This window comes from Gopherus evgoodei, chromosome 15 (genome assembly GCF_007399415.2).
Source record: "Gopherus evgoodei ecotype Sinaloan lineage chromosome 15, rGopEvg1_v1.p, whole genome shotgun sequence".
Taxonomy (NCBI): domain Eukaryota; kingdom Metazoa; phylum Chordata; order Testudines; family Testudinidae; genus Gopherus; species Gopherus evgoodei.
In genome coordinates, this window is record NC_044336.1 from 19,299,151 (window position 1) to 19,320,661 (window position 21,511).

Below are 21,511 nucleotides of genomic sequence, written 5' to 3' on the forward strand. Positions count from 1 at the left end.
TGTCCCTTGTATATTTTGTATATGTCTATTATCCACATAACAGCCATCAGCACAGTATCAGATCCAGGGCATCATTTGCTTCCTGTAGGATGTGAGTAATTCCCATCCACTTTCGAGGGGCTCCAGCTTTGAATGCCTGAATGATCCTTTTCAAATAATTTGGGGTGAAATTCACTACTCCGCTATAAGGCAGCCCAAGGCCCATGCGTAACTCTGCACAGGGGCATATTTCACATTTGATCTTGTATTCAGAAAATCAAGTAAGAGATGAACAATGTACTGATATTTGCAGGGGTATTGTAGCCATGTTGGTCCCAGGATATTAGAGAGTCAAGAAAGGTGAGGTAATAGCAAATCGAGGACTGTAGAATCTTCCTCACTCCTGTTCTGTTTGGCTTGGTTCCTGTCCTTAGACTAACAGATTTTTTTCTCCCTGTGAAATACTTCTGGATTTGGAAACATACTTCCCCAAAGCTCCATAGTGAGTGTTCAGACCTAGATTTTAAGTGGGGGTCCATGGAAAAACAAAGACAGTCTCTATATGGCACAATATATTATTAAAACTTGAAGAGGTTATATCATCTGTTTCACCTCTGCCTTTCGATTTTTGGCACTTCAGCTTGGACTTGTTTATTGTATGTGGGTTTGACCCTGCACACATTGAACTCAATAGCAAAACTCCTCTTCAGTTCATTGGAAGCAGGATTGGGCCCTTGATGTTGACATATTGTTTATATGCTGAGTTCAGGCCAATAGTTTTGCTGTCTGACATTTTTCCAAGAGATTAAAGAGCCAGCGAGTCCTTCTATAGTTCCTGTCATAGGTCTTGTGCCAGAGTTACTTACTGCTTCTTTGGTGTCAAGACACTGGCAGATGTGCAGTGGTATCATACTGAAACTCTTCCAAAAGTACTGAAGAGGCCTCTTGAAGAATTTTTGGATCACCTGAAGCACCAGGTGGTGTAGCAATTTGTTCAAAGTAATAACCATAAAATCCTAGGAGATTCCAGCCACCCATGCAGTATGTATTGAACAAGAAACAATGCATGTTAAAGACTGTTCATATTCTGCTCTTGGTTATGCTAGTGTAAAACTGGAGCAACTCAGTTGACTCCAGTGGAGATGCCAGTATAAATTAGGAGTAATGTCACTGATTGTAATGGTGTTACTATATATTTACTCCAATATAATGAAAAGTAGAATTTGGCTTGCTCTCTGGATTCAGACTGCTCTAATGTAGAGCAGATCTGAACCTTGGGCTCATTAGCATCTTCATCTATAAACTAAGAGAAAAATTATTGAAAATTTAGTCCTCACTAGGTAAACGTTTCCCAAGCATGTTTTGAACTATGGTGCTGAAAGCCGTTTGACCTTGTCTACACTTACAGATTGGCATGCGGTTCCTGGATCCCAGAGTCCACAGGTTCATAGGAGGAGGGCAGTGCAACTCCCTGGGTCCAAGGGGAGTGACTTTATTTCAAGTTTATTTGAATTTAATAAAGCAGAACCCCAGCAGAGGAATTTTGGATTGTGTGGAGTTGTTGAGGGGCCCGGAGAGAAGGGAAACTGAGGTAGAGAGTGTCTGCAGCACCACACTAAGTCAGTGCAGGGCACTATAGAGCCGACGTAGTTTGTGACACATATCATTTGTGGTCTGACATCCATGCTTACCAACGGGCAACTTTTGTAGTGTAGAAAAGGCTTAAGTTTGTCTGACAAGGCACAGGAGAGAGATTCCTTTAGGAAGCTTTCTCGGTGTTAAAACAGTGTCAAAGTGCAGTTCATGTGCCCAATGGAAATCAGTGGGAATTATGCCATTGACTTCCTCGGACTCAGAACTTGGTCTGGAATTAGCAAGCAAGTCTAGGATGGTAATAATTCATTCAGCAGCACGGGATGATGAATTAAAGAATTATAGTGATTTTTCTTGGACATGATTTACTCACATTTTATCTTTATGGTAAGTTCATTAGAACTGATTTGTTGCCCTACCCATCTGAGTGAAGCCTGCTTACACTGCATTTTGGAAAGAAAATCATTAGTAGAAATCCGTGCTACTGTGAGTCGGTTCCATACAAACCCAGATGTCTTTTCTCTGGTGAATGTTGTGTTATTTTTGGTGTGCCCTTCCCTACAACGAACACGGAGCCACTCACAGGCTTTACTAATATGAAGGTAAACGATATTTAGTCCAATAGCAGAGAAACAGGAATAGGAAAACGATACCATTTGTCTCACAGCCAAAGTAACATCAGAGTATTAGAAAAGAGGTGGTATTGTTAGCTGCTTGATAAAGCAGAAGTTTAAGGGCTGGGAAGGATGGTCTAGTGGTTCAAATGCTAACTGGGGTTGTAGGAGACCTGGGTTCACCTCCCTGTCACAGACTCTGTGTGACTGGGGATAAATCACTAATGCCATGTCTATGCTGTGCAGCTTTGTCAACATAAGGCCGTTGATGTTGCCCTCAACTAATGAGGTATATACACTGCAATGCTTCTCCTGCTGCTTTAACTTGCCTGCTAGGCCAACATAATGAAACCACCTCAATGAGAGGCTCAGAGTGACACTATATCAGTGTAAACACTGCATTGACCTAAGTGGCCTCCAGGAGGTATCTGTTGTGTCCACTCTGGTCCCTGTTTTGAACTCCACTGCTCTGCAGCCAGGTATTCAGGTGAAAGCCCCTGTCCCTGTTAAAGCCCTGGGAAGTTTTGAACTTTCTCTTCCTGTTTGCTAGGTTTGGAGAGCTCACATAGCAACTGCCCAGCTGAGCATGCCAGCTCCACGCAGCAAACATGCTCCTGCCTGGAGTACAAGAGAGAAGGCGGATCTCCTGGGTCTGCGGGGAGAGGGGGCTTTGCAGGCACGGCGCCGTTCCAGCCACAGGAACTTGCTTGGGGAATGGAGGGGAAGGGCTATGATAGGGACATGCAGCAGTGCCATGTAAAACTCAGAGATCTGCGGCAGGCATAGCAGAATACAATGGCCTCTGTTGCTGCTCCTACAAGGAGAGGGCTGCAGTTAGAGTGGTGATGAATAGCCCCTCCCCCTTTGAGCTCCTCTTATAGCCTTGTGTTCATAACGTGTAGCACAATATTGAAGAGCAGTGCAGGATCCATGCTTTTTGACAAACCAAGCTGAAAGGTCATATCATATAGGGTCCTGCAGCGATCCATCCTGGGTCCAGTTCTATTCAATATCTTCAAAAATTATTTGGATAAGGGCATGCAGAAAACACTTATAAACCTTGCAGACGATACCAAGCTGGGAGGGGTTGCAAGCACTTTGGTGGACAGGATTAGAATTCAAAATGACCTTGACAAACCGGGAGAAATGGTCTGAAATAAATAGGATGAAATTCAATAAAGATAAATGCAGAGTTCTACACTTAGGAAGGAATAATCAGTTGCACAAATACAAAATAAGAAATGACAGCCTAGGAAGGAGTACTGTGGAAAGGATCTTGGGGTTACAGTTGATCACAAACGAAATATGAGGTAACAATGCAACTATGTTGCAAAAAAAAAGCAAACAACATTCTGGGATATATTAGTAGGTGTATTGTAAGCAAGACACGAGATGTAATTCTAGCACTCTATTCAGCACTGATAAGGCCTCAGCTAGAACCCTGCCTCAGTGCAGGGGACTAGTCTAGACGACCTACCGAGGTCCCTTCCAGTCCTATGCTTCTATGATTCTGTCCCTGGGTTCTGTTCCTAGCTCCATCTCCAACTTGTTTAGCGTCAGGTTTTTGACACCCTTGCTCATGATCAGGAGTACTTTACTCTGCATTTAGGCCCATTGGCTTCAATGGAACTACTCAGAGAAAGGTAGTTGTCAATTGGCCGTTTCGCAAGCTGGGGTAAACCTCAGCTGAGGACCTGGCTTATAGAGAGTCCGGGTGTTAAGCCCTGACTCTTTGTGATCCTGGGTCTTCCTTGAAGTCAGTGGAGCTATGATAGTTTACACCAGCTGAGGATGTGCCCTGGTGTGCCTCAATTTACTTATCTTTGCAATGGGCTACTATACCCATTTTGTCTAAGTATATTAATTAATTGAAAAGCACTTTGAGATCCTTAGATGAAAGAAACTATAGAAATGAAAGTCCAAGGAAGAGGCCCAGCAAAAGGCAATTTACAAATAATACACCATAGGTAGAATTCTGTAAGTGTATAATTTATCTTTCTGGGAAGTGTACTGGAGTTGCAATTTGCATGAAAAACTATATCAAAACCCCTCAAATGCAGTCACGGCACATTGAAACTAATTGCATTTCACGTTGATAGGAATGTTAGGTCCCAAGAGGAAATGACCACGTCAGTGTGCAGTTACTCTAGTGGGTACATTTATTTCATTTTTCCTCTGGCAGCCTCTGCAGGATTTGCAAGCATTTAATAATTCCAAGAACATGCACATTATAATTGCAGAGCAAAGGGAAAGCACTTTTCCTGCCAATTGCGCATTTTATTGTCAAAAGCCTATTGTTGTAGTCACACTCACCAGCCTTCAAAGCGGTTAATGGATAAATCAGATTTTTGTGTGTGGCATGTCTGTAGGTGGCGTCTACTCCCATCCTTATCTAAGCAGCTGATCTTTCCCACCAAAAACCTGGTGCCAGGGTGTCCCATAACTCACTAACTGCTGAAAGCCCACTTCAGAAAAAACAAATTGAATTACCAGGAGGATATTTACAATTGCTGACCAACCCAATTTCCTTGGTAAGCCTCACAAGACAATGCAATTCAAGCATTGGCCTCCAATTGTACTGTCACAAATTGATCCAGGCCCAAGAATGGGAAAATACTGTGTTTAGCTTTGTGATACACAAGCAAAACAAGGGAGCAGAGTTTCTCGAGGGCTCTTTTGCTTTGTATTTGTTTGTTTTTGTAATGATATCATTTGTCGATGTGAGCTCAGAGCTTCTCCTCCTTAAACATCCTGCCCAGTCTGTGGACAACAACTTATGCAGCATGCTTTGAGAGCTGGCAATAGACTGTGATTTCCCAACTAATTAGAAAGCTGGGAGGGGTGCGGTTCTTTGAGCAGAATCCTGTATATCACGTAGTGTGCTGGGTGAAATTCATGATCTCTAGGCTGAAACTTTAATTCCTATATAGCTCTCATTAAAATGTAGTTCCTCATGTGTTCCGGGGGTTGGAAAGCAAGCTCCAGTTCCATTGTGTGCTAGCTTTGTGATACAAGAATGTAAAGGAACTTTCACCTCTTTTTGGAAGTATAGCGCTATGCTTGCTACAGAGATGGGCGTGTGGGATGCTGAGCAATGCTGATCAGCTGTGGGAGCTGCAGGCAAGGCACTTTGAACTCACAGAACCAGGAACAGGATGAACATCCCTGTGTCTGTCAGGTCCAATTCCAAACGTACATGACGAGTTAGGTTTTATGATGATCAAGGGAACAATTTTCCTCTTGGTCCAGGATATGAAAAGGGGGTGAAAGGCAACTGTACAGATAGCAAAATAAGGCTTTGCTCAATGGTACTGATTTGGGCATATTATTAAAAGAGGTCTCTTTGAAAATTCCATCCATAAGCAGTAAAGCGGAAATCACTTTTTCATTGTCTTTCTCTATGGGCAAATAGAGCATAGGGGATAGCACTTCAGTGGTCTCCATGCCATTCTCATTCAATTTGCCCTTGAACAACTGTTGTTATTCAGGTGGCTAACAATAGATATGAAACAGCATTTGGAAAACGTTAAGCAATATACTGTATAGCAGTACAGACCCAACACTTACTTTAGTACCTGCTCTTGCTCCCATGGGGAGAATTTTCCATTGACATCAGTGGTACAGAATCAGGCCCTTACCTCTCAGGGTTGGTATAGTCAACTGTGTGTATTGCATCAATGGAGCTGATTCACTTCATAAAAAACACCTGGAGAGTTAAGGTGTTTGAGTCAAAATCCGCCATTACTGCTGTTTTTAAAACCAAAATTCTGAATCGGAATAATCCTTCATCATGGATTTTGTTATGAAAATGCTACTGATAATAAAAGACCACTCACTAAACAGGGAGAAAAATCTATCCCTGCCAAACAGTCTCCCACACTGGAATGAAGTATGTTGGAGGTTTCATATAGATACTCAGGGCCTGAGTCTCATTTATGTTTAAAGTTACTCCACACTACACTGGCAGCACAGCAAGGCCATGAGGTAGGTATGAGTTATGTTTCCACTCACGTTAAGGTATCTTTACACCACCAGAGTGATCTCAAGTGATCTTACTGTCAATAAAAATCAGACTCTCAATTTCACTCTTGAAAATGTCAGTGCTGAATGAAAGTTTTTGTTATAGGCCGGAGCTTTTGTTTTATTTAGACTATTCAAAGACACAACATCTTTACTCCTAGGGGAATTCTGTGCCACTGTGCATGCTCAGAATTTACATCCCCCGCAGATTTCTTTGCTTCCCCGCAGAAAAATGACTTTCTGACGGGAAAGCAAAGGCAGCCACAAGAGTGGTCAGGCAGCCCACCCCAGCACTATGTTTCAGGTGCCCAGGGCAGCTGGCAGAGAGATAAATCACTGTGGGGCAGGATGTGGGGTGGGGAAGACCTGGCTGGTGGTTCCTACCCTGCAGCAGGCTCAGATGCTAGTCCTGTCCTCCCCAGCCCAGCTGGGACTTCCTCTTCCCCTGCACAGCATCCAGGGCTGAGTCAGACCCTTCTCTGGCTGAGGGAAGGTCTGCAAAGTCCCTCCTCCCACCTCCCGCTTCCAGCATCCATCTCTCCTCAGCTGCAGGGGGAGGGATCCCTGTACAGGGAGCTGCTCCCCTGTCCACCCAACGCCCATGCATCCAGACTCCCTGAGGCCTTGATCCTCCTGCTGCACCTTACCCCCCACACTCAGAACACCACCCCCAGCAAGCCCCACTCCTTCTGCACCTAGACCACCCAATGAGCCACCTGCACCCAGAACCCCACCCCACTGAGCCCCAAACAGCTGCACCTGGATCGCTGCCCCACTGAGCTCCGCTCCCCCAGCATCTGGACTCCCCACTGAATCCCTCACACCCAACTCCCCTTCCAAGCTCTACCCCCCCCACACACTGAGACTCTACTTCACTGAGCCCCAATTGCCTTCCCCTGGAGCCCCTTGCAGAGTCCCATTACTGTTACACCCAGAACCCCACAACAAGCCCCCATGCATCCAGATCCCCCCTGCACCCAGATCTCCCAGTGAGCTACCCACACCCAAACTGCCCCACACGGAACCCTCTCAACCCACACCTGGATTCCCCCTACTAAGCCCCTCCACACTTGAATCCTGCCTTGCTGAGCCTGCCTGCCCATACCTGGTGCACCTGGCACAGATGGGCAAGGCACTCACCTGAGTCTAAAAGTCCCTCCCCCAGACTTGCAGGAGGAACTACTGGACCAGGATCCACCTGAATATGGGGGACAACTAAGGAATAACAGGGACGGGAGTGAAGGACGCAGGTTCAAAACCAGAGCGGGGAACAGATGGGCAAGGCCCTGGGGTATTTCTGGGGCAGGCCTGGTCCTTGCACAGTGTCAGAGTTGGGTGCAGCCTCACAGATGAGTCCATGTCCCAGGGGGAACTGCAAAGTGATGACTCATCTCTGTGCTCCACAATGCCATGCTGGAGCATTCACATTTATTTGAGAAATAAAATATGTAGAATTTTGCAGAATTTTAAAATATTGTGTGCGGAATTTTTTTGGAGCAGAATTTTTAATTTTTTGGCTCAGAATGCCCTCAGGCATATCCTTCCATGTTATGGACATATTTATCACTTCTGTCACACAGAAGGCCAAGATTCTGCGTAGTTAAGCTGGGGGTGTAAATCTGGAGTAACTCCATTAAAATCAGTTACTCTAGACTTACACTGGTGTAACACTGTAGAATTTGACCCATTGTGGTCTCATTTTCATTTCAGTAGTGTCCCTAGGTCAAATTCTGCTGTTCTTTACACCAGTCTAAATCTGGAGTGACTGCACTGAAGAAAGTTACTTAAGTTTACACCAGTGTAAAGGAGACCCAAATTTGGCTCTACATCTTAAGTGATAATAACTCACCCTGTACTCACTGCCAACACAGTAATGACTTCCAGCAGTACAAATCTCTTTCCAAACCTTTGTAAACCTTCCCTCATAGGTTATACAGGGATCAAGGTCTTAATGTGGAAAATTTGTAAAACAGACAAGCTGTGCAAGATGTGAGTTTTGTGTGACACAGATTTTCTTATCATTGTACTCATTTGTTTGCTTGAAAGCCTCCATGGATCATTTAATAGATTTAAGAAAAATCCATCAAAAGAGAGGCAGATGGCCAAATTCTGATTTTAGTCAGGCACCAATTCAGCAAAGCACTTGGATTCAGATTTGTAAGTGATGAATCGGGGCCTTAAACCAGTCCAGAATAACTTCACTAATTTCAATGGAGTTACCTATGACTTTCAGAAGAGTTATTCCATATTTACACCAAGGTGAAATCATATTCTATCCCCAAAAGAGAGAGTACATTATCCATTTAATGAGATCTGGCTGGATTCTGTAGGAATCATATAATCTACTTTTTCCTTGCTCTCTTAATTAACTGCAGGCAACCCAGACTAATAACTAAGGCATATGACAGACACAGTGTGTGTTTTTTTACTGGTTTATGTTGTAATCTCCTTCAGGGTATGACCCAGCCAACATCACTCAAGAGACGTGCTCTATCATAATCTGGCCTGTTTCCTTGTGCAATTATAATATATACAGTGCTTTTCAAATTACTGTTACTGCACATTTGAAAAATCAGAGGAGAGAAACTGGCTACATGAAATCAGTCTTGCAGGCTCTATGCAGATGTACCGTTGGTTAGGGGTTCCTGCAAACATTTATTGGCATGGAGTACAGACAGACAATTGTTCCCCATTGCCAATAATGGCATCTTCAGAGCATGCCTGGGAGTTTTGAGCATTCGTGGCTGCTTCACTTTCCATGCCTGGTGAATTACACATATCTCAAAGCCTGGGTAATTCATCATTTTGACCATCGCAAAAGATCATGCAAAGAGATTAGAGCGGAAGTAAAATCAGGTTATATTGTGGATGGAAATATGATTGTAAAGGAATAACAAAACATCCTCTAACATTATTTCAGCTTTCCTAATGTCTTAAAACAGCTTGTGCACATGGTCCTCTGCAGTGGAAGCTGTTAAGGTCAATTTACATGTGCTTAGAATTGTTTAAAAATCATGGGGAAGATTCTGACCTTATTTCTAAGACCAGATCCTCAGATGGTGTAAACTGGCATAGCTACATTGCCAGTGTGAATCTGGAGTAACTCGCCAACTTCAACAGTTACTCCAGATTCACACTGGTGTAAACAAGAGCAGAATCTTGCAACCTATTAGTACATTAGGGAGGCAGAATGAAGTAGTGGACAAGTAACAGGACTGGCAGTCAGGATGGAGACTTAGATTCTCTTCTCATTCTGCTACTGACCTGTTGTGTGACTTGTGACTCTGTGCCTCTGTTTCCCCTCTAGCTCTGCCTGCCATGTCTATTTAGATTGTAAACTGTTTGAGGCAGGGTCTAGGGGTATATACTTGTAAAATGGGGCCCTCAAATTGGCTGGAGCTTCTAGGAGCTAGCATAAGGTAAGTAAAATCTTGAAGCAATATTTTTTCTTTCACTAGTTCAAGTGGTGTGTGTGTGTGTGTGTGTGTGTGTGTGTGTGTGTGTGTGTGTGTGTGTGTGTGTGTGTGTTGAAATCAAGAAATTCAATGAACCACTGGAATTCACACTAGAGTGTCCCCATTTTCTGACTCAATGTTAGTTAAACATTTTCAATTTCCAGTTACTGGGATTACTGTAGCTGTTGAGGAAGGAAGGCCCAGGAGTGGGATGAGGAAGGAGAAATACCTGTTGCGGAGCTTAACAAATTACAAATGTTGGGCCAAATCTTCTACTAGTATCAAAGGAACTAGCCTGATTTACACCAACTGAGGATCTGGCCCAAGATGTAAAGGCCAAAATTCATGGCCCTTAATTGAGGAGGAAAAAAAAATCCCCATTGACTTCAGTTAAGGACCTTGGAAACTGTCCCTAACTACTTGGGTGCTGATGTCTCCTAGAAGATGATCCGAGTCCCCTCACCTCCTGATTTCTTAAACAGCACTTTGCAGGTTCTATGGTGCTAGTCCCAAAACAGAGCTCCCTCCATCCTTTCCAAGAACTAGTTTGTTTATAGGATTGGGTCCCCAAGAAGCACACAAGAGAACAGAGATTTTCAAAAGGCGATCAGCTCAGAGGTACGGATTCATCATTTTATAACATCTAGGTTTGGTTATGAATATTTTTTCTCTCTTCTGGATTTCCTGCTAAGATTATTTATAGGCTGCTCCTATAAAATGCAACTGAAAGGCTTTCTTCCAACCTAGAGGGCCGTGACATAGATGGAACACCCTAAGGGTGAGAAGATAGGTCAGCCTGTCTGAGAAAGGGTATCCAGCTCTTCTGGTGTCATCAGAAATAATTCTTTCAGCAAGTAAGGCAGGAGATGGATTATTTGAGGGTAACTCCTGACAAGGATTCAGGTGACACACCCAGCTGGGGGCAACTGAGCCTAATCAGGTGATGCAAAGAGAAGCTGGGTTAGGCCTAGAGGAGCCAGAGTGTTGGGATCTTGCTGACTATGCTCAGGGGTGGGAGCTTTGTTTGTGTGTTTGATTTAGCTATAGAAATGGAATGCAACTAGCAGAAACTTTTGCCAAGTTTGTGTTATTCGGGTAAAAGAAAACTTCTGAAGCAAGCCCCAGTAAGAGGCTTTTGTCTTTACCCTGGAGCCTCCTATGATCTCTCTCTAGACTCCTCCCTGGCCTTGCATGCTGCCTTTCTGCCAACAAAGGTATTTTCTGCTTGTTTGTTTAACATGAACATTTGTGCGAGAAGATATAGATTGAGAGCACCATTCATTTCACAAGGGACTCTGAACAGCTGTTGCATTATGTCTGGCCCACCCAGTGCCTTAGAACTATGGGAGCCTGAAGTTTGGGACACTGATGAAAGAGATGAGTTGTGGCCAGCTAGAGGGGGCGATGACATCAAAGATACCAGAGAGCATGAAACAATAGCAGTGTGCATAGAATGTGACCTGTGGTCTACTGCCTTAGCCATTGGGATGGAAGCAAAGGGTTGAATTGTAGAGATGTTGATGCAAGACATAACAGGGCTTGGTCTTACTAATATCTCAGAAGCTGCTGTCTCCCTTGTGGCTGCTAATCCCTCAGCTTGACCCTTCACCTGACCATGGAGTTGAAGATCTTGGCGTGTAGGACTAGGAAGAGATTCTTTTTATATATAAACAGATGGAGCCTATCACAAAGTAGACACCTCCATCTCTGCTGTGTGCCTGGTTGTTTGCTATCATAAATACGTGTGTGTGTGTGTATCTGTGGAAGTTGCTCTATTTCTCTGTGTGTTTTCTCTACCTCCAGAGGTGGCTTCTATGGTGGGAATGCAGAGAACCCTTGAAAATGCCAAGAATGTTGCACTAGAATTTGATCAGCTGGTGCACGAAAGGGTTTTAGGCTCTTGACATTTTGCCAAAACCAGATTTCCAGGTGAGATGAATTAGCAAATTTTCTCTCTCACAGTTATACTTTCACCCAGCCCCACTCTGAAGTGCTTTAACTCAACTTTGCTTTTTGGCTTCTCTTCCTTATTATCTGTAACCATTGTAAATGACTCTGTCCCGGATCCTCATAGATATTTATATCCCTTGCTCCCTGTGAGGATCTGGGCCTTAGTCCCCAATCCTTCATACATTTAAGCATGTTGTCAGAGGATGAACTGACCCTTTAAGAGTCCGCCTGAAGCCAGGGCGTTCTGGTACTTGTGGTTCCCAGGTAGTAAAGGAACTAGGCACAGCAAGGTAAGCCAGGAGAGCTCTCAAGGGGGTTAGTAGAAGCAATCTTGGTGCAGAACAGTTAGGAATTGAGGAGGGTCTTAGTGTCTCCTCAGGCAGAGATACTGGAAATGGCTTAGAGGAATGCTTAAAAGACTGGAAAGATCTCCCAGCAAGAGGTGGTGTTTTGATCTCAAAAGATGGAGACTGAGGAGACCTGTAGCAGCATGTAGATCACAACCAGAAGGCACTGGAGGAAATCCAATGATAAATATTTGAGCCCCACTCCTTGTGTAAAGGGGAAAAAGTTATCAGAACTTCTGTTAGGTTCCTTAGAACTCCTGGAAGAAGAGGGGAGCTCTGTTCTTTAGCTGATGGGTGAAGCTACCTACCCATTGAAAGGAAACTCTGCAGTGACTATATATCATGCCTGGCCAGATAAGTTACCATTACACATGCACGTAACTCTCTTCATGTGAGTGAAATCAATGAGATTGCTGGATATGAATGACATTTATGGATGTACTTCAGTGTTTGCAAGGACACTAGGGACAGCTCTGTGTGTGTTATGTGGGGGCCGCAAGGCCGGCCCAGGGGAGGTGAGGTGGTGAGGGGGCTAGGCTGGCCTGGAGAGCTAGCGGGGAGCCTGGTGCTGGCAGTGGAAGTCAGGCCTGCACTCACTGGTGGGAAGCGGCAGCAGGAACGCTAGTCTGCTCCATGCTGCCCCACCGTCTCTCAGTGTTGTTCGGGGCAGGGGGCGAAGCTGGAAAGAGGCAGAGCAGGGGCGAGAAGAAGCAGAGCAGAGGTTTGGGGGAAGAGATGGAGTGGAGGTGGAGAAGAACCTACGTAAAATAGACCTATAACTCTCAACCTTTCCAGACTACTGTACCCCTTTCAGGAGTCTGATTTGTCTTGTGTACCCCAAGTTTCACCTCACTTAAAAACTTACAAAATCAGACAAAAATACAAAAGTGCCCAGCACACTATTACTGAAAAATTGCTCACTTTCTCATTTTTACCATATAATTATAAAATCAATTGGAATATAAATACTGTACTTGCATTTCAGTGTATAGTATAAACAAGTCATTGTCTGTATGAAATTTTAGTTTGTACTAGTGTTTTTATATAGCCTGTTGTAAAACTAGGCAAATATTTAGATGAGTTGATGTACCTCCCGGAAGACCTTTGCATATGTGTATCCCAGGTTGAGAACCACTGATGTGATCTACTATAGCTATAATCGGCCCATCAGAAGTCAGATTTCTGAGTCATCTAGCATTTAGCTAATCTAATAGTGCTTCAGAGAATGAAAAATGAAGAGGTGTGAGATGCAGAGAAGAACTAGGATATAAAAATTGAAAAGGCACCTAAGTGACATAATTTGGATGTGTATGAGGGTGTTTGGATCTGAATGTCTTGGGTCAGGCCCATTTTTAAAAGAAACTAGACCCAATGGGGCTGTATCAGAATTTACTTCCATTATCAAAAGTGTGCTGTGTAATGCTGCTGATTGCCTTTAACAGCCCAGCTTCAGCCAAGAAACAGTAACTTATTCATGTTTACTCTCCTAGAATTGGAAAACCTCTTATTCAAACACCACACTATTAAATTCCAGCTGCCTAAAATGGTGTCATTCTTATTCAGGTCAGTACTTCTGACTTCTTATGCTCGTGCAATTCTCAGGACAACTTAAGCCTGTAGCAACTCCAAAGATCGCAGTTTTCCATACTGTTGCTATGTGATAGAATGTTGATTTCTGAGGCAGTATTTTCTTCAGTGTCCTTCAATCAATATCTAATAACAGGAGAAAGGAAAGTAATATAGTTGTGGATGTGTGTTTTCTCTTTCTGAATACTTACTCAGTTGTTCTCCTTTAACATCCTCTGCTGACTCTTGCACCCTAAGTGCTGCATGGAGTTAAAGTCCCATTTTTGTAACTTTTGCACTAAGTAGCACTAATCTGAAGTGAACAGGTTTAATCATACAATGGAGTGGTACAAAAGGAAATATATACTGATAAAATAGCTGGACTTCAAAGTCAGTTGTATATGCCATTTAAATACAATAACCCTTCGACTAGCTTCTTGGAAAACCAATGCAAACGACTTCTGAGAATGGCAACAAGTGCCGCTTTTCAACCACTGAACTATCTATGATGTCACTCGGATAATAGCTTTTACACTAAACTTAAATGACTGCATGGCAAGTTACACTACTAGAAAGTCTTGTAACATTCCAGAGTCCTGGGGCTGGAGAAGGGGCACCCATAAATGAGTTAACTTGAGAGAGACAGCTTTCAGAAGCTGTTAGCCTTAGGGAAAAACCCTGTAGAGGTTAATATGGATAGAATCAATAGGGTTCTGTAGGATTTAATTTGTGTTCCATAAGAATTCTTCTAAAAGAATAAAAAATGTAATAAAGAATTACATCTCTTCTATAGACTTTCTAAACCATCCTGTAGGACTTAATAGAGAATCATATCAACTCTACTGAATTCTAGAGGCTGGCTTAAAAGTTGTATAGACAGGCTATTGCTTTCATTTCTCTAGGTCTTTCCCATAAGGGAACAATTGCATGTTGTTAATGATCTATTGATATCTGGTTGGTGACTCTGCAAAATGGAATACTGTGGCAGCTCACAATATTCTCTCTGCCATATGCAGTTCACTTACTCTGATCCAGCGAAGCCATGTGCATAATTTTAAACACAAATTGACTTATTGAAGTTGGTACAATTATTAACATTCTTTAGGTTACATATGTGCTTATGCAGTTTGTGAATGAGGGTCTTAATTCCCTTAAATCATCTGCTTTCCTAGATCTTAATTACTGCTACTCTGAGCCTAGTATAAACTCACCACACTTATTTGCTTTTGAAAGTGAAGGCAGATATTGGTCATTTGAATGCTTATTCCCTCTTGAACATGTTAGGATTTAAAAACTACAAAGCAGTAGAGTTGGCTGAAAAATGTATGCCTGTGTGTGGGGGTGAGGGGATTGATGAATATGATATACAAGACATGGTCTGACTGCTGCTAAAAATTATTTCCTAAGTTAAAATTTTAGTAAACTGATGTAGAGAACCACAACAATGTAGCCCAATGTTTTCCCGTAAATACCGCATCTCTCTTAAAAGGAATTGTGTTTATTTTTCACTGACCTTTTCCACAGGCACTGTGCCAGTGCAAATCTGGAGAAACTGGATTTTTTTTCTCTTTTCTTTGGAAATGCTTCAGAGATAAATATGTTTTTCAAAATGGCTGTAGAAACAGCATCTTACATGTATACCAGAACAATAGGCTGTGTGGTACATCTAGTATCAACGGTGAAATAGCTTGCAGTTAGCTTATTGGAAAGAAGGGCCTTCTGCCTAGGTGTGAGCCATTTGAGTACAAAAGGCTTCAGCATTCATCAGTGGAAATATCTTTGTGCAACAGAGTAACATGCACTCAAATGAGTACCCTCTTAGTTCAAAAGCTCTTCCCTGTGGCAGGTAGCACTACGTTACCTACTGATGGTTTCCTGCCCCAGTGTACAATGCCATACGTGGACTGAACTTGTGTCTTTATTAGAAATATTTCTTCTCCTGGACACCTTTTTTTTTTCACATCCACAGTTGTTATAATGCAAGAGTCTTCCTGTCAGATCTGACATCCCAGCCCAAAGGCTATGCTAAAAACCATTCTGTTGTTGTAATGAACTGAGCTGTCATGGTGTGTACTGCTAGTGCACACACAAATTACTATGAGCTGCACTATTGGTACCATAATGCCTGTATTTATCTGGGCACCCTTGCTGCTGGCTGACTAACACTGTATTCATAGCCACTACTATGTGTAGAAAGGAAGGATGGTCTTGCAGTTAAGGTACTTGGCTTGGACTCAAGAAATCAAAGTTCAGTTCCAAACTCTCTCACAGGTTCTATATGGAGGAGGAAGAGGCGAAGGCAAAATTGGTTTATTCTCTGTTGCTAAGCTCCTCATGTAAAAAATGAGGGGTTAATATTTTAAAGCCTTATATGAGTTTTGAGTATCGAGTCATTAATGTTTGCAAGGTGATCAGTTATTACTGTGATATGGGACATACAAATACTTAAGGATAAAACCAATGCCATCTAACAAATATCTCATAACGGCACAATGCATAAAAAGTAAGACTATTCCTGTGTTCAGTAAATGGTCTAAAATGAGTGAGCCAATTTGGTAGTTCTTAAAATCATAAAGGTCTGGTTCAGATTCCTCAAAGTGTTAACACACACAAGTTTTTTGGGAGCATTTTTCCATGGAACCTGGGGATGTAATAACACCTGTTTTATAAACACTGCAAATCCAAAATTAGCAGGGATAAGTGGAGGAATCATTAATCATCTTCTGGCCTCCTGAACCATCTTTTAAAAATGTCACAGATACATTGACACTTCTGCTGATGATTTAAATAGCAACCACCATCCAGCATCAACTGCTTTCTGAGCAGGCCAATACGTAGTTTCTGTCTCTGACTTCTTCTATATCAGATGACTCATCAGCATGCCTGAGAAACTCCCTGAGACTACAGACTCCAGTAGCAACCTCACAACAAACACTTGTCTAGGGCTTTTGATAGGATATGGGGTTTAGGACGTAATCCTCTGGTTGCTCAGAGAATTACTGCTAAACTTAAGGAGATAATAGTTCTTGTTGGCCAGCTTTTACAGGTGTCCTGTGACTAAACCACTGGATTAGGTCTTGGGTAATCTAGGTTGAATTCCCAGCTTTACCACAACTTCCTGTGTGACCTCAGGTAAGTCACTCAAATTGGTTTGCCCAATTTCACCATCGGTAAAATGAGGATAGCAAGATTTCCTTTGCTTGGCTTGTCTGTTTAGATCCTAAATTCTTCAGAGGAGGGACAGTCTCTTACTAGGCATATGTATTGTGCCCAACAATAGGGCCTGCTGTTGTAACTCATCTGAGGCCTCTAACTGCTATTCAATCTATCTCTTTTAGATACTTAAAAGGGACCCCAACTACCATAGCAACTGTTTCATAATCTTTTAAAAGCCGTATTCTCACAACACACCTGTGAGATGTTAAAGTACTATTTACTTATTTGATTGGCTAGGAAACTGAGTCACAGGGAGTCTGACAGAGCAGAGACTTGAATCTGGGTCTCCAGTGTTACAGACAAGTGCCCTAACCACCAGAAATTCTTCCCCTCTATTGGAATGCTCAGTATGCTGTGGGTTGGCTCAATATACCCTTATGGCTTAGGCCCTTACATTGTGCTGAAGTTTTGTTTGATAGTATTATAATGTTGTCTTTCTATATCACGCCACCCATCAAATAAAAATACACTCACCGGTAGACCACTGTAATATATTTGTATTGTCAAAGTGCCCCTAGATGTGCCCTAAAGAGATGGAAACAACTTTATTCTAGTCCAGTTTAAAAAAAGGAAACTAGATACGAAAGGCTGCATTAAAATAACATTAAGGTTCTGACTCTAACTGGGAGAGGAAGGAAATTCAGTGTTAAGGCTGTCATACTTGGGCCTGTGTTCCTGGTTGTGCTGTGGTGTTCTGGTAAGAAATATGAAACACTGATCTGCTACCCTTATGGTTCCTAGGCACAGAAGGGTCAGCTAATAAGAGTGGCAGAATTAACTCTGAATGGCTTTATTTCAGTTAGGTTGAGACTGACTCTTCGGATGATTGTCTTGATATTTAATACATGATCATATTTAGCCCTCTTCTCTTGTAGAAATTAAAGCATTTGTGCAAAATGAGTAAACATCATTTCCTGCTCTTTAAAAGATGGGGAAAGTAAGGCTTGGAGACGACAGGTGACTCGCTCCAGTTATACTCACCAATTTATTAATAAAATCCAGATTTCTGAAGTGCCAGTCCAGTGCTCTATTCACTAGACCATAAAGTGTATTTTATTACAGTTTGTCACATACCTATTGTCAGATGGCTCAACAAGGGGTTTTATGAAGACCCTTCATTCTCAATGATAACACACAGGTTGGCGCAGTGATAAATAATGAGCACAGGGCCATCATTTGGAGCCATCTTGATCAGTTGGTTCAGTTGGGCGTATTCAAATAACATGCATGTTAACACAGCCAAATGCAAGGTCTTGCATCTGGGAACAAAGAATGCAGAACCTATGGAATGAGTGATTGCAGTTACTCTGAAAAGGATTTAGGGGTTACAGTGGGCAAGCAACTGAACACAAGATCTCAACGTCCTGCTGTGCCAAAAAGATCTAATGCAATCCTTGGATGTATAATCAGAGGAGTTGGAGTAGGGGGGTGATTTGTTATTTATTTTACCTCTATATACAGCATTGGTGAGACTGAGACTGGAAAACTGCATGCAGTTCTGGTGTTACCCTGTTAACAAGGCTGTTAGAAAAAATTGGAGAGGGGGCAAAATAGAACCACTCAATAAACAAATTAAAGAGCTGAGGCTGGAGAGAAAGCTTTGCAGTGAGTGACCTTAAGGCATGTCTACACTAAGGGCTGGTCTACACTACGGGGGAAAATCAATCTCAGATACGCAACTTCAGCTACGGGAATAACATAGCTGAAGTCGAAGTATCTAAGATCGAATTACTCACCGTCCTCATGGTGCGGGATCGATGTCCACGGCTCCCCATGTCGACTCCACAACTCCATTGGGGTTGGTGGAGTTCCGGAATCGATATAAGCGCGTTCGGGGATCTATATATCGTGTCTAGATGAGACGCGATATATCGATCCCTGAGCAATCGATTGCTACCCGCCGATACGGCGGGTAGTGAAGACGTAGCCTTAGAGCTGGAGGTGTAACTTCCAGCTCAAGGCAGCATTTCCGTGGTTGTTCTGATAGAGGTAGTGCACTGAAAATAGCATTGTCTCAGAAGCGTGAGCCGAGGGAGGGGCTCACCACCCAGAGTACATACCTAGCATCTCGGACAGCTATGTACTTAGAGCAGTTAGCTGCTGCTGTTGCTCATGCTGCTGTGGCTACATGCTATTTTTAGTGCACAACCGTGATCAGAACTAGTGCAGGTACGTTTCCTCGAGCTGGAATTTATACCTCCTACTCAAAGTGTACACATACCCTTTAAAGAGCTTGATCTGTTTAGCTGCTTAAAGTGAAGATTGAAAGGTGTTGAAGTCCCTTGAAGGGGAGAAAATACCACGGATTAAGTCAACCCGAGAAAGGCATAGCAAGAACCAATGGTTGGAAGCTGAAGCTAGACAAATTCAAACAGTGCTTTAGGCATACGTTTTTTAACACTGAGAGTGTTTACCCTTCTGAACAAACTATCAAGGGAAGTGGTGGATTCTCCACTTCTTGACGTCTTTGCATCAAGAATGGTTGCCTTTCTGGAAGATTATATTCTAGTCAAACAGAACTTACTGGGCTCTGTACAGAGCTGTCTGGGTGAAATTTAATAGCCTATGCTATGCAAGAGGTAACACTAGATGATTTAATGGTTCCTTCTGGCCTTAAAATGCTTGAATTAATATTTAATGTGGGACCCAATGCGTAGAAAAGCAATACTTTTTTTCTCTGAAAATGAGCTCTGTCCTACTCAAGACATACCTACTGTTTGGATGTTTGCCAATGGCATAACTACAGGATTAGAAGAGAACTTTTTTGATTTTGTTCTCAAGCAGTTGAAGTAGCTGTTGTAGAACCACAGTTACCCCTAGCACTATTTTCCACCACCAATATTTCATTGGAATCCTCTGTCAATCCTGTATTTTCAAATGCAGGATACAAAGTTCCTATCAAGTATAAGAGTTTTGGTTATGGGAGTTCCAGTTCTCCCTCCTAAATGCTGATTGCAAAACTTATGACTCTGCCTTTACCCAGCTCTGGGGAGGACACTCCCCAAACAAACATTTCTCTCATCTAGACAAAGAGAAACTACAGAACTTCCCATTACATCACTTAACCATTCTGTGACCCTCTGCAGCTGCATCACGCACCTTAGTATTTCTGTAAAAGCAATCCAACACCTTGAACCTACGAACCTTTACACTCCAGTAGTCTGTGCTCATATGTAGTTTCACTGGCTTTAGTGGAGCTACAGGTTTGAGTAAGACAACTATGGAGTAAGGGTTTGTAGGATCAGGCCCCAAATTCTTTAAATTAGCGGGATCATTTTAGTGCACTGATAAATCATTTTTTTTCCAGCTATTAAAATATCAGGCATTTCTGAGCACTAGTAGGAAAAAAACTATATTGATTCATTCATTAGACAGTGAAGCTCTACTAGATGAATAATTTCATATTCTGTACAAATTGGCATCCCATCAGTTTTATATAAACCCCAAAGAAGCATTTACTTCTGATGCTCCCAGTTTATATAAGCTCGATGTAATAGGTACCCACGATAATTTATCAAAATGAAAATGTAGCTAGTCTCTTGGAATAGGAAATCAACTTCCTGGAGTAAAGACAACACTAAACCCTCATTTTCCAGTTCCCAGAACATAACACCCAGACCGAATACAGCAATCTCTCTTTTTTAAACACTATAAAGAGTTTGTCTTCCACGGAAACTGTTTAAAAAAAAGGAGCCGGGGGGGTGGGGGCAAGGATTCAGCTGAAGTTTGATGAAAAATTTCTTTCAAGAAATCTGAAATTAAAACAGTTTCCATTTTGAACTCATTTGTCTTCTTGACAAGTGCTAAAGCTCACCAAAATATTTTGGATTTTTTTTCTTAAAATTGTCCAAAATTTGGAAGAAAAAAATAAAAAACTTTGAAAAAGTCTTTGTAGGAACTGACCCTTGGCTTGTAATTTGAAGAGGTACATAAGGGAGGGTTGAAAGGGCATGGAGATACCAGCTGAGATATAGTCAGAATAAGTAGAAAGGATAAATCCAGTCCAGATCTCTGTGTTAGCCTTTAGCACCCATTCAAATTACCAACAAAAATGTTTGGTTCTAATAAAGATGGACTAGAATTAGGGGCGGCTCCAGGCCCCAGCATGCCAAGCACGTGCTTGGGGCAGCATGCCGCGGGGGGCGCTCTGCTGGTCACTGGGAGGGCGGCAGGCAGGCAGCCTTTGGTGGCATGCCTGCGGAGGGTCCGCTGCAGGAGGTCCACCGGAGTTGCGGGACCGGCGACCGGCAGAGTGCCCCCTGCGACATGATGCCGTGCTTGGGGCGGCGAAATATCTAGAGCCGCCCCTGACTAGAATTGTATTTAATATGGTGTAGTGATGCAGTGTGGCTCCCCGCCGCCCCCGAGCGGGACTAGCCCATCCGGAGGCTGGAGTGGGCGGAGCTAGGGAGCTCTGAGCCCGCCCCTCAAAGGGTCAGGTGGCGACCTGGAAGTATAAAGGCTGGCCCTCAGAACTCAGTAGGGCCCTAGCCACCGCGGAGGCCAGATGCCTCCAGTCTAGCCTGCCACTGGGAAACCCCCATGGCCCAAGGTGCCTGCCAGGATTGGCTGGGCCAGCCCTGTGCCCACTACCCGGAGGAGCTGCCAGCCCTGCGCCCGCTACTCCGAGGAACCCATGGTGCTGGACCCCCCCGGAGGACACCACCGTGACTCAGATACCACAAGAGGGGGAGTCCAGAAGTAGCCCGGGGGCAGCCAACCCTAGTCTGGCTGCAGCACCACCAGAGCCCATATCGGTGTGTTGCGGCCG

General features: G+C 43.2%; 2 protein-coding genes across 2 annotated transcripts in view; one reads left to right on the forward strand and one right to left on the reverse strand.

Moving 5' to 3' along the window:
• MMD (monocyte to macrophage differentiation associated) overlaps positions 1-21,511 on the reverse strand; it is a 137,532-nt gene that overhangs the window by 108,195 nt on the left and 7,826 nt on the right. The window lies entirely within an intron of this gene.
• Positions 16,563-21,511, forward strand: part of PCTP (phosphatidylcholine transfer protein) — an 86,567-nt gene continuing 81,618 nt past the window's right edge. Inside the window, exon 1 of the mRNA XM_030534110.1 lies at positions 16,563-16,656. The gene's annotated coding sequence lies outside the window, so the exon portion shown is untranslated. The remainder of the gene's footprint in view (positions 16,657-21,511) is intronic.